At 46.5% G+C, this 12,156-nt stretch overlaps 1 protein-coding gene across 15 annotated transcripts in view; it reads left to right on the forward strand.

Moving 5' to 3' along the window:
* The window catches only part of SORBS1 (sorbin and SH3 domain containing 1), a 230,501-nt gene that overhangs the window by 52,853 nt on the left and 165,492 nt on the right, over nt 1–12,156 (forward strand). For all 15 annotated transcript variants that reach the window (XM_084749813.1, XM_084749814.1, XM_084749807.1 and 12 more), the window contains exon 2: nt 9,039–9,123. The gene's annotated coding sequence lies outside the window, so the exon portion shown is untranslated. The remainder of the gene's footprint in view (nt 1–9,038; nt 9,124–12,156) is intronic.

Here is a 12,156-nt window from a genome sequence, read left to right on the forward strand (position 1 = left end):
ACTGCGGTCAGAATGTAATATATGAGAGAAGAATAAATAAAAAGGAAACAAAACCTACAAAAATATCAGTGAGATATTTCATATTCTCTTTAATGTTGAACCTTTGGTGTCCACTGTATATATTAGCTAGGCCTGCCTCAAGTCATACTAAGTGTGTTTCAGCTCTGCAGCCATGTGAGCTAGTAGTTTCTCTGAAAGACAGCATGGTTCTGGTATGTCTTGATTTGAGAGATATATTTTACCTAGCTACCCAGGTAGCAGGGGTCCACAGTTTTCCAGATGACTGATTTGCAAACCCCTCAGCATGGGTCAGTGCCAGACAGTCTGCATGTCTGTCACCTGAAGAGGATATTGAAATTTCTCCATCAGGCCAAAGCCCCAGTGCTCCTTCCGTGCAGCGTAGTTGGGACTGCCTGTGCTGTCGACATTCGCTGGGCAGTTTCCTGGCTTCTCTGACTGTGCCCTGCCCCTGAGTTCCACTCGTCTTTGAGGGGCATGGTGTTGTGGTAGGAAGGGCTAGGAATGTGCACCCCAAGGGCCCTTTCCCACCCCTGCCAAACACAGCTGCAGTTTCTTATTTATCTAAGTGTGGCCACATATTAATGGCAGAGAAAGAGCCTGCCAGGAAAGGCAAGGCCAAGAAACCAGCATATTTAGGGAGAGCGGGATACTGTGTACTTAAGAGGTGTTCTTCTCTGGTGGTTTGTTTTAAAAAATGTGTTTGCTGACAATCTAAGAAAATTGGTCCTACAGAGAGCCACAGCGCAAGGGTATGGGATCTCAAATCGCTCAGTGACCAAGCAGGTAGCTTGGGAGTAAGGCTAAGATCAAACCAGGTAGAATCTTCTTTGTCCTCACAAGAATGCTGTGGTTTCCTTCTTTTGGGGGTGGGGACAGACATAAGACACCCTTTGTCTTTCTTTTCTTTGTTGATAGAGAAATATTTTTCTTTACGAGAAAACCAGTGCATACATCCATGATAAATGGCATCCACGTGAGGCCTTGGTGTTGGACAGATGACAGTAAACACTTTGTCTAGAAGTGCCTACCACACAGCTCCATACAGCTGTGACCTTTGAGGCTCAGCATTACCACAGCTTGCTGGTTTTTTTGTGTGTTTTGTTTTGTTTTTTGAGACAGGGTCTCTCTGTGTAGCCTTGGCTGTCCTAGACTCAATTTGTAGACCAGGCTGGCCTCGAACTCTGCCTCCCAAGTGCTAGGATTAAGGGCGTGCGCCACCACGCCCGGCTACAACTTGCTGTTTTTAAGGAGAAGCCATCCTGTAAAATTATACAGTCTTTAGCTTAATCATTAAAAAATTAATAAAACCAATTGCAGACTGATAAGAAGTGGCAAAGTGCTACTTTTTCAAGTGGCAACATGATCCAGGAAGCTGACGTTGCTACAGTGTATCCACATTGTTATGTAGACTTTATTATAGAACCCTTTCCCCTGGGGTTTATTTGTGCTCATTTGTGTATGTGTATGTTGTCCTGTGCAGTTTTATTATATGTACCATTTGTATAATAACCGCTACAGTTAAGATATTTGGGAGCCAGGTGTAGTAGCATGTGCCTGTAATCCCAGTACATATAAGTTGTTCAAATGTAGCTTGGACTACATAGTGAGTGACCAGCTAGCTTAGTGTGACTATGAGGTTCTACCACTACTATTGCTACACACACACACACACACACTTGACTTTTAAGTTGTTTGTGCAGATAAATAGAAAATTCTGTTGAGGTCCCCAGAACATGCTGTGATTTATCTTTAGCTATTTTGAGGATTCTTCTTTTTCTTACTCTTTGTCCTCCCCCTCCCCCTGCCCCAACATCCGTTTCACCCCATCACTAGGTAGGAGAGAAAGGACGGAGAAGAAAGAGAAGGAGATCCCTGAATCTAATTTTTTTCTTCTTGTTTCTTCTTTGAGCACGACTTCTAACAAACTGCAGCCAACCACCATGAACAACCAGCAACCATCCACACCACTTATCAGGACTCGGGCATTTATATGCCCTCTGAAAAAATTCTCAGAATTCTAAATGTTACACAATTGCAGAATCTGTCTGCGGCTGGCAAAACCACGCCTGTGCTAGAGCACGAGGCAAATCATAGTCAGCTGCTGTGGACAGTCCCAAGCAGCCCTATATCCCCATACCTGGGATTAAAATGAAAACATTTTTTATAATATTTCTATGTTTTTCTAAAGAAACTCAAAAATCCAGAATTCTCACTACAACTTGCCCTAGGCCTGGTAAAGCCTGAGGAGTCATTAATTTTCAACCCCTCTTCTAGTCTAGCTGTTATTTTATTTTATTTTTGTCAGATAAAATTCATGCTTCATAAAATTCACTATTTAATCACTTCCAAATAGGCAGTTCAGCATTTTCTAGCTTATTGCCACGTTGTGCTTTATTGCCACATTTTTTTCCCCAGCATGCCCTAATGAAGTCCCTTGTCCATCAGCATTCATCTCTGCTCTCCTCCTCCCCGTCCTCTGGCATCCAGTAATCTACTTTCTGTCTCTATGGGCCCATCTACTCTGAACGCTTATGCAAATGGGATCATATGATACACGCTTCTTTGTTTCTGACCAGATGTTTTCATCTTACCAAGGAGGAGATTTGAGACCAGAGAGAGAAAATGACATTTCTGTGGTTGCATGGCAGAGCGAGGGCTGTTGGTACTCACCCCTCTGTGCCACAGCACCCCGCCTCTCCTCATTGTCTCCTCAGTATGACGATCATGGTCATGACATCTTCTAGGGAGGTTTGAACAAATGTACTTAGCAATAGGACACTTCCTGTTAGCTGTGTTGAGGTTCTTCAGGGAGTCACCACAGATATCGGAATCGTAAATCAGAAAACAAGGTGTGTGATCCATGTCAGTAGATTTTTGTTAAATACCTACTGTGTGCCAAGCTCAGAACCAACAGGGGCTCTTAGCTTGGGTGCTGACCATGAAGGGATACCCAATTAGGAAAATAGACAGATGAAAGGTAATTTGGGGATGTTGGCGTAAATAGTATGATAGTGGGGAAGGACACCAGCCTAGACCAGGGTGGAGGAAGCTAGGGGGTTGGAAGGAAGGTACCGGGCAATGAGGTGGCAGAAGGAGGTGTAGACTTCATGGATGAGGTAATAGCACCATACGGTAAGTTCATGGGTCATGGTAGAGGGTAATGATGGTGTGGCTTCAGGTGTGAGTTGAGGCAAGTCAGCTGCCCTACTCGATATCCCTAGTTCTCAAATGGTATATGGCTGGATGGAGGCAGATAACTGTGTGAGGCTCCGTGTGATAACTGAGCCTCCTTGGGAATTCTAGTCTAAGCAGTCTAAGCAGTTAGTGGAGGTATCCAACTACTGACAGAATGGAAGAGTCACAGCTGGAGGCCTCAGAAGACTCATCCCAGGGACCATAGCAAAGTCATGACATGGAGCATCCTCAGAGAGCCCCCAGCCCACCTTCTTGCATGTTATATGCCAGGAACTGTTGTGGTCTTGAGGTTATAGAAATGAACTTGTCAGACTAGATCCCTGCTGCTTTGACGGAGACAAATATGATAAAGGTGGACCATGGTAGGCTCTACTAGGACAGGAGCCTTTGCTGGTGAGAGTAAGGGTCGGGAGTCAGAACTGGCCTTGGTCAAGAGGTCATGTTCGCTCTGTGCTCTGAATCCTGAGAATGCCTCATCCTTGCCAAGAGACAACAGGGAAAGAGGTTTTTGTTATTTATTTTATTTTTATGAGGTAGAAACAGTAAATTCTATTACTACTAAATGCAATAGCATTGGGGTGTGTGGAAGGGTGAGCCTCTGGGCATTTTTAGTGAGCTTGGCTTTGCTGAGATGTTCTCAAGGGCCCTAAGTCAGATAGAATAGGTAACTGTGGAAGCCTGGCCTGACCCCCCCCCCCCCACACACACACACTGTCTTAGGGTGGGGGAACAGCGAGGGAAACAAATGCATATGCAAGTAGAAGAAAAAGCATAGTCACTCTGAATCATTTAAAGTAGGCGTGCTTTTATAATTTTTTTTTTTAAAGGGAAGCTAAAATTAATTCTTTTGCTAGTTTCTCTTTGCTAATTCTGTTGTATTTTATGAGTGTTTTGTCATTCAGAGTCCTTGGAAGCATTCATTCTTCCTCCTACCGAATTTGTGGAGTAGGTGGGACAGCTTTAAAAAAAGACCTCAAAGACCCACTTCCTCTGCCAATGGCGCAGGAGGAAGAGGATGGGCGGGCACTGGGACCAGAGCGGAGAGCGCCACACTAGTGTGAAGCCTGTGGAAGCTTCAGCGGAGGGCAAGCCCTTAGGGTGTTGGCGCTGGTGATAGCCCCTGTGTTCCCCAAAATCCCTTTTACGGTTAAAAAGGAGTTAATTTTGCAAGTTGTGTAGTGATCTTAAATAGAATAAGCAATGCAGTGTGATATGAATGCAAACGGGAAGGGACGGAGTGCTCGGATTTGTTTCCTTCCCAAGCTGTTTGGCCTCAAGGCTGGTGGCAGACTTTCTCTCTTGGACTCTGGATTTGTCACTGGTAGGAGAGAGAAGTCCGCCATGAGCTTGGGAAACGACTCAGGCTGTATATTAAGAACAGAGAGAGAACAGCCAAGTTTGGCTGGGTGGCATGAAATTTGGGGTATTATTTTGACAGAAACCAGAGTTTTGAGATACTGTATTGGGAAACAGCACTGATAAAAAGGCGAAGCAAGGCGGGGTGGATCCTTGGCCATTTAGTTGGGGCAAAATGCAGTGTGAAAATAGAAGTGGTCTGCGCTGTGACGCACATGTGAGGACTCTGGGCATGGCGGTTCCTGTTGGGCTGGGCTGGGTTGGCTGGGCCTGGCTGACATGTGGTAGCAACAAGGGTAGCCAAGATGGCCGTACAACAGCCAGCACTGCTCCGTGGTCTTGGGATGGAGTAGAGGATAGGAGGCTGCAGATGAGGGAGGTGAGGACTTGAGGTCTCTAGTGGGGCCTGAAGCAAAAACTGCCATGCCTTTTGAAGCACCAGACTAGAGAAATCTCTTGTTTTAGGCCAGAGTGTGTTAGAAATGTCGGATCATGGATGAATCATTTAAAAATTGAGGGCTACTAGAAGTGGGAAGAGTCTTTTTGCTTTCCCTAAACTACCTGCCACCCCACATACCACCTCCTACCCTTCCAAACTTGATTTCTGACTCACGTGGAGGATCCTCATGTTGGAGTGGGATTCTGGGAGTGTCTCCTTTGTTTTGTTGGAGGTTAGTGAGGCTTGCTGCTTGGCTTCTTGTTCAAAAAAGGTTGACCTTGGATAGCTGTGGATTTCTTGGGATTCTGGGAGTGTCTCCTTGTTTGTTGGAGGTTAGTGAGGCTTGTTGCTTGGCCTCTTGTTCAAGAAGGTTGACCTTGGCTAGCTGTGGGTTTCTGCGGTGTTGGCTCTCTGAAGGTCACCTGCGAGCACTTGGTGATGTCGGGAAGAGATCTCTGCAGGCGGGTCCATTCAGTGAAGTAGCTTGCTCCAATCTATCATCTTCGTGGCACATACATTTACTTTGCCATCTTTGGCTTGAGATGGCTCAAGCCATTACATGACCACAAAGTGGAAATCTGCAGAGAGAAGTGCTCAGCTGGCTTGGCACATTGCCCTACATTGCACTCATCTGCAGTGCTTGCCCTTTGATGGGCAGGAGGGACCTGGCCAGAATGCTTGCGTCCTGAATCTGTTCCTCGAAGGCCATTTGATGGCGGGAGAGGTGCAGATTCTCTGTCCTGCTGGAGGCGGACCTGCACAGGTATGTGCTGCTGGGACGAGGCTTCCAGCGTTTCATTTAGGAACACGCAGACTGTGTGTATGCCACTGAAGGGAAGGAGGCCTGCCTCACCCTGTTGCCAGTCTTGCTGCCGGCATTCTGTCATTTACTTAATGGAGTTAAGCAGTGGGCGTCAGGGTGGGATAGAAATGCGATGGATGTACTAAGAGCGAATAAATCTGTAAGCAGAACTCCTGGTGCTTTTCTTGAGGAAGCTTAGTTAATGACCTTGACGAGACTGTTCTGACGCTTCTGCACGCTTGGGTAAAGTGTACCCACCCCTAGCTGGGTACCAGAGTCAGCTGTGCTCCTGGTGGAATGGACCCATTCCCAGCTGGGTGCCAGAATTGCCTGTGGGAGGCTTTTGGGCTGCCAAAGCAAAAATAAAATTATTTTCATTATAGTCTTTTTAGTTCTCTAGGTGATTTTCATTTTCAGCCAGATACAGAAACCTGCCAAACAGCTATGGCTCCAATGAGGCTCTGCCCACCATTCAGGGGGTCTGCGTCTTGTTTCCTCACCCCAACCTGAGCCTTCCTCACACATTTGGCTTTCACTCCAATGCTTTAAGCTCCTACCCATCCCCCCTCCACTGTATATGTGTGTGCGCGCGTGCGTGCATGCACACGCATGTGTGCCCATGTTTGTGTGGGTGCTTGCGTGTGTGTACATGCATGTGTGCATGTGTGCATGTGTGCGTGCATGTGTTTGTGTATGGAAGCCAGCCAGAGATCAACTTTGGGTGCCCTCTTCAATCACTCCCCCAACCCCCCTTATTTTTTGATACAGATTCTCTCACTGAACTTGGAGCTCACCAATTCAGATAGGCTTCCTGGATATGAGTTCCAGGGATAGCTTCTTGTGCTCCTGTCCCTTCCTCCAGTGCTAGGATTATAGACACTGACTGCCAAGCTGAGTTTTTTACATGTGGGTTCTGGGGAGTCGAACTCGGGTCATCAGAGTTGTGCAGCAGACACTTGGGTGACTGAGTTCATCTTCCCAGCCCCAAGGCTGTGTTAGAACTACTCCTGGTATCTCAGCCCAGGCTGGTAAGCTCATCTCTTTCTGACAAATGAAAAGGCTCCACTTGGAGATTTGGATGGACAGGTTTTCAGAGATTCTTTTTCTTGTGAACATTCCTGCTTAAGGTCAGTAGTTTCTGGATATTCAGGGCTTTGGAGTGTGGGGATAAGTTTCTCAGTGCTATAACTGGCATGAAGAAAAACTCATCTTTCTCAGAGACCTCAAGAAAAGCCTAGGGTTTCTGCCACGGTGTTCCAGGTCCTGAGAAACACTAGTTGTCCCTTAGGAGTGTATGAATAGGCATTGCCAGGGAACAAGACTGAGCTGGCAGTATTCTTGCTGTGGACATTTGGGGACACTCACAGATGAGAGTGCACATCAGTGCTATGCATCATACTCCTGCAAATGTGGAATTACATTATGTAAGGCAAGGGTGGGGTTCTTGTTTGTTTGTTTTGTTTGTGTGTATTGTTGTTGTTTAAGATCACCAAGGTAATAAGAGACCCAGACAAAGCTAAAATAGATGGCTGTTCAAACGCCCTTACTGTTGCCTGCATTGTCGCATAGGCTGGGATTCGCATCTTCCCTTTTCTGTCCTCTCCCATCTAGGCTTTGGAATTTTCCCAGTCCTCTGTGCTGGAAGAAGCTTCTGTTTCTGCGGCACTGGGTGCTCCTGCTCAGTGCTCCTGCACTGCCCGAGCATGCCCATTTAGAGTGTCTGGACTGGCCTTTTTCTCAGGACAGCTGAAGGGCCATGCTGACTTTGTATCTCTGACACCTCATGCTTTCTGCTATATAATCGAGCCCAGTGAACAAATCAATAAATTCTTTGAGAGAATGATATAAATAACTCTTACCACCTTAAAGCTGAATGCTGGTACAGCTTAAAGCAGCTGGTACAGCTTAAAGCAGCTGGTACAGCTGCTACTGTGAGCCGGGTGTGGTAGCGCACATCTCTAATCCCAGCACTCGGGAGGCAGAGGCAGGTGGATCTCTGTGAGTTTGAGGCCAGTCTCATCTACAGGGTGAGTCCAGGACAGCCAAGGCTGCACAGAGAAACCCTGTCTTGAAAAACCAAACCAAAGCAAACCAAACCAATCAACCAAACAAAACAATGCTGCTGTCATTACACATAAGTGTGTGTGTGTGTGTGTGTGTGTGTGTGTGTATTTGTTTTCTTTTTTGTTTTTGTTAGAGTGAGCTGGGGATAGAACCCAGGGCCCCACACATACTGGGCAGGTGCCCTTGGATTTTTCTCTTAAAAACTTTATTTTCACTTATGAGTGTTTGCCTGCATGTGTATGTGTGCACCACATGCATGCAGTGCCTATGGAGGCCAGACGAGGGCCTCTGCTCCCCCAGAACTGGAGTTACGGATGGTTGTAAGTTGTTGTGTGGGTGCTGGGAACTGATCCAGGTTCTCTACAAAAGCAGAGGCAAATGAGGGCCATGAGGGATGAAGGCCAGAGTTTGCTGTGTCGAGAAAACACAGAATGCCGGGCTTGGTATTCAGTGTGGGCAAGCCTGCTTGTGAAGGGTGCCTGCTGTTTGCCAGCTACTGTCTGACACGAATGTCGGCTGAGTTTACAGATCTTCTGATGTGTTTGACTTTCAAAGAGAAGTCAAAAGGGTGAGGTTCATCCATCATCATTATCATCATCTTAATTTATTGCGTGCGTGCGTGCGTGCGTGCGTGCGTGCGTGTGTGTGTGTGTGTGTGTGTGTGTGTATGTGTACACATGGAGGTCAGAGGACATTTGAGAGTGAGTTCTTTCATCCCAGTGTGGGTTATGGGGATTGGACTTAGTTTCTCAGGCTTGGGTGGCAATCATTTTTTTCAGGCCTAAGCTGTCTGAGCTTTTACGAGGCATTCCTGAGTTTTAACTTGAGTCTCAGAGTTCCAGGATCGAGGAAGCAGGTGAAGTGCTGTGCCTCTGTAGGCTGAGCGACCCTTTGCTTTCAGTTTGTGACCCGGTCGTAGATGACCTCTGGTGCTTCCTTGTACCGGAGACCCTGTCACTGAAGTGGGAACTGTTTACACGTGTGACTGAGGATTATGGGTCTATTGTTGGAAATGGGGCTGAGCCAGAGGTTTAGGCTGGAAGAGGAGCCTGAGGGCTTTGGCCTGAGAGTGGAGTGCCTGGCAGTTGGGTTGAGATGAGCCTACTGGGGTGAGGCCAGTGTGTTTGTGGTTTACTCATGACGCTTTATGTGTTGTTTCAGGAGTTGGCATCCATTGGAAGAATCTGAGACCCTCTCGGCCCAGAGCTCCAGGACCAATGCGTCTTCCGACCTCCTTAAAATACTGGTGAATACATGCTTTTGTTTTCCCCTCCTATCGCAGTGGAGGGAACTAGTGACCCTGCACTTTGATTTGCAGATAATATATTCATCTCTTTCATGGAAGAAAGTCTGTAGGCTGGTGTGATAGTTACTTTTCTATTCTGTGGTACAGTACTGTGACCAAGGCAACTTCTAGAAGGAAGGGCTTATCGGGACTTATTATTCCTGGGGGATAAGAGGACATCATGTCAGGGAATTATGGCAGCAGGTGGCAGCCATGGTAGCGGGAACAGCTGAGAACTCCCACCACCAACCACAAGTAGCAGGAAACAGAGAGTGAACTGGGAATGGCGTGTGGCTTTGAAACTTCAAAGCCTGCCCACATCGACATACTTCCTGTAGCAAAGTCCCAGTTCTTAAACCTGTCCACACAGCGCCACCAACTGGGGACCAAGTGTTAAAACACCTGAGCCTATGGGGGGACATTCTCATTCAGACGGCCACAGCTGAGTTTAGGCATCTCTAGGTTCTGCCACTTTTACTGTGGGATCTAGAATAATGATGTGGTTTCTGGGGTTCCAAACAGCAGAGTATATCCTGTCTTGTTTGCACTGCAGGGCTGCTTTCTTTGAAGACTGAAGGAGATGATTGTATGTGAAAATACTTCAAAGAGAGTGAGGTGTTGGGCAGATACAGTGTGGTACTGTGGGGCTCTGAGATACCCTGCAGCTCACTTTTCTCTCACACACTTTGTTGCTTTAATTAAGTAACCTTTTCAAGCTTCCCAGAAATAGCTTGAAGAACCAGCTGCTACACCCTGGGTCATTGCAGCCCAGGGCTGGGCGTAGTCTTCCTGCCTTGCTTTGTGATGCTCATGTCTGTCTTTACCTGCTAATCCTGAGAGTTAAGGCTCTGAGTTAACTAGCACAGTAACATGAGGATAACTGGATTTTTGTTCTTTCATATAGACAGCTTGAAAACATGGGTTTTAAATACTTTTTTTCTGAGAACTTTGGTGTGATTCTTTAAGATGTTTCATCTTTTTTTTTTTTAAGTCTGTTACTATCAGTTTAGTTCTGTTTTATTTTTCCTTTTTTAAATTGTTCTTTTATTTTATTTTTTAATTGAAAAATTTTTTTCGTATAAAATGTTCTGATTATAGTTTCCCCCAACTCCGCACAGGCCCTCCCCACTCACCCAAATCCATACCCGTCCTCTCCTCAAAAAACAGCCAACCATCTAAAAAATGATAAAATAAGATAAAATCAACAGAAAAATCAAACCAGAGTAGGAACAAACAAACAAAATTAAAGAGCCAAAGAAAAAGCACAAGAAACTCATACAGACACAGAAATGTACACACATTCATGCACACACAGACATCTTACAAAGATACAAGGCTGGAAACCATATTATATAAGCAAAAGACCTATATGGTTAAAAAAAATGTCAGACAAAGCATCATGTGACAAAAAACGTCCAAAAATACCATTGAATTCACTTTGTGTTGGCCATCTACTGCTGGGCGTAGGGCCTGCCCCCGAGTATGGTTTGTATCCCCAATGAGACTCAGTTGGAGACCACTGATTTTTCCGTTGTGTAGCTCTGTGTGTGGTTTATTTATTTATTTTTAAATTTAAGGTGAATGGATTGAATTTCAAAATTACCTTCATGTTTATTTGTGATCAGATCATTTTGTACTCGATGAGTGTTCCTAGGGAGAAACTTGTTCATCACAGCAGGCAACTGTCCTGCCTCCACAGCAGCTGAAAGAAGTGAAAGCACAAGCCCATCGCGACGTTGTGTGCAGTGCTCCAATAGGAATGGTTGCACAAATGATAGCTAGTGCCTGCTGAAGGTGTCCTCAGAGGACACGGACCACAGGAGCCAAGGGAGGCTGTGTGACCCATACATTTGATTCTGGCTACTTTGTAGAGGAGAACTGACCTGTTTAATGTTACTGCCAGGTCATCTCCCATCGCATGGATGGGACACCCTAGTGACCCAGTGAGACAACTCCTAATGACACAGGCACTGGAGGAGCTCACCTGGTGCTGTGGTTGGAAGAAAGGACAGTCAGTCGGGATAGTCAGGCCTAGGGACCCAACTCACCCACAGAGGTTGGTTTTATAGACTGTTCTCGGGGGACATGCTGGGCACTCTGGGTCCCTTGAATCTCATCAGGTAGAAAGAGGACTTTAGAGTGGAGACTTCAGGGAAGCAGATGAGCACTGAATCCAGTCAGCAGACATGTGTATGCCCTCTCTATGCCACAGCGTTGCTCTGGACACCGGGGATTCACTGTTCACGAGGTGTGCTGTGTGTCTGCTCCTCTCAGCAGCTTAGGCTTGAGCAAGGATGCCAGATACAAACATGAGCTCTGAGGGCTCTGCCATCTCACTTGCTGCGGAACCTCCACTTCTCACAACCCTCAGACCTAATGGGAACTTACTGTGTATGCGGTTGTGAGTGGAGCGAACAGATAAGCCACGTGGAAAATGTGATTTCAGGGAATAATAAGTGCTATGAAAAAAAAAAAAGACCAAGTGAGAGAATTTGGGGAGAGAACGAGGAAAGGGGGGAAGGAGAGAGAGGGTGACTGGTTTTCTACAGGGACCTGGATGGAGTAAAGGGATCTGGGGAGGAATGTTCAGAGTGAACGGCAAGGGAAAGGCAAAGGCTTTGACGCAGGCTGTGCTTGCTTGGTGGAGGAACAAGAAGTTGGCCAGTTTGGACTTGGGCTGGTGGTGGTTTGGGGAGGGATGGGCATGAAACGCGAGGATAGCGTGGGCCGGAGCCAGACTGTGTAGGCCATGATGAAGAGTTGGGGTTTTACTCCGAGTGATTGGATTGCCCTGGAGAAGTTCGAGTGTAATAGTTGGTGTGGGTCTGTCCTGGAAAACGATTCCTTGGGACCCTGAGTGGAAGGTAGAAATGAGGGCAAGAAGGCAAGAGGATGCTTGGTAACTTTTGAGATCGTGTCAGTTGCTGGGCAACGGGTAGAGGTGTGGCCTGGACCAGAGTGATGGTAAGTGGTCAGGGTCAGTTATGCTTTGCT

Source organism: Acomys minous (assembly GCF_964271855.1).
Source record: "Acomys minous genome assembly, chromosome: 2".
Taxonomy (NCBI): Eukaryota; Metazoa; Chordata; class Mammalia; order Rodentia; family Muridae; genus Acomys; species Acomys minous.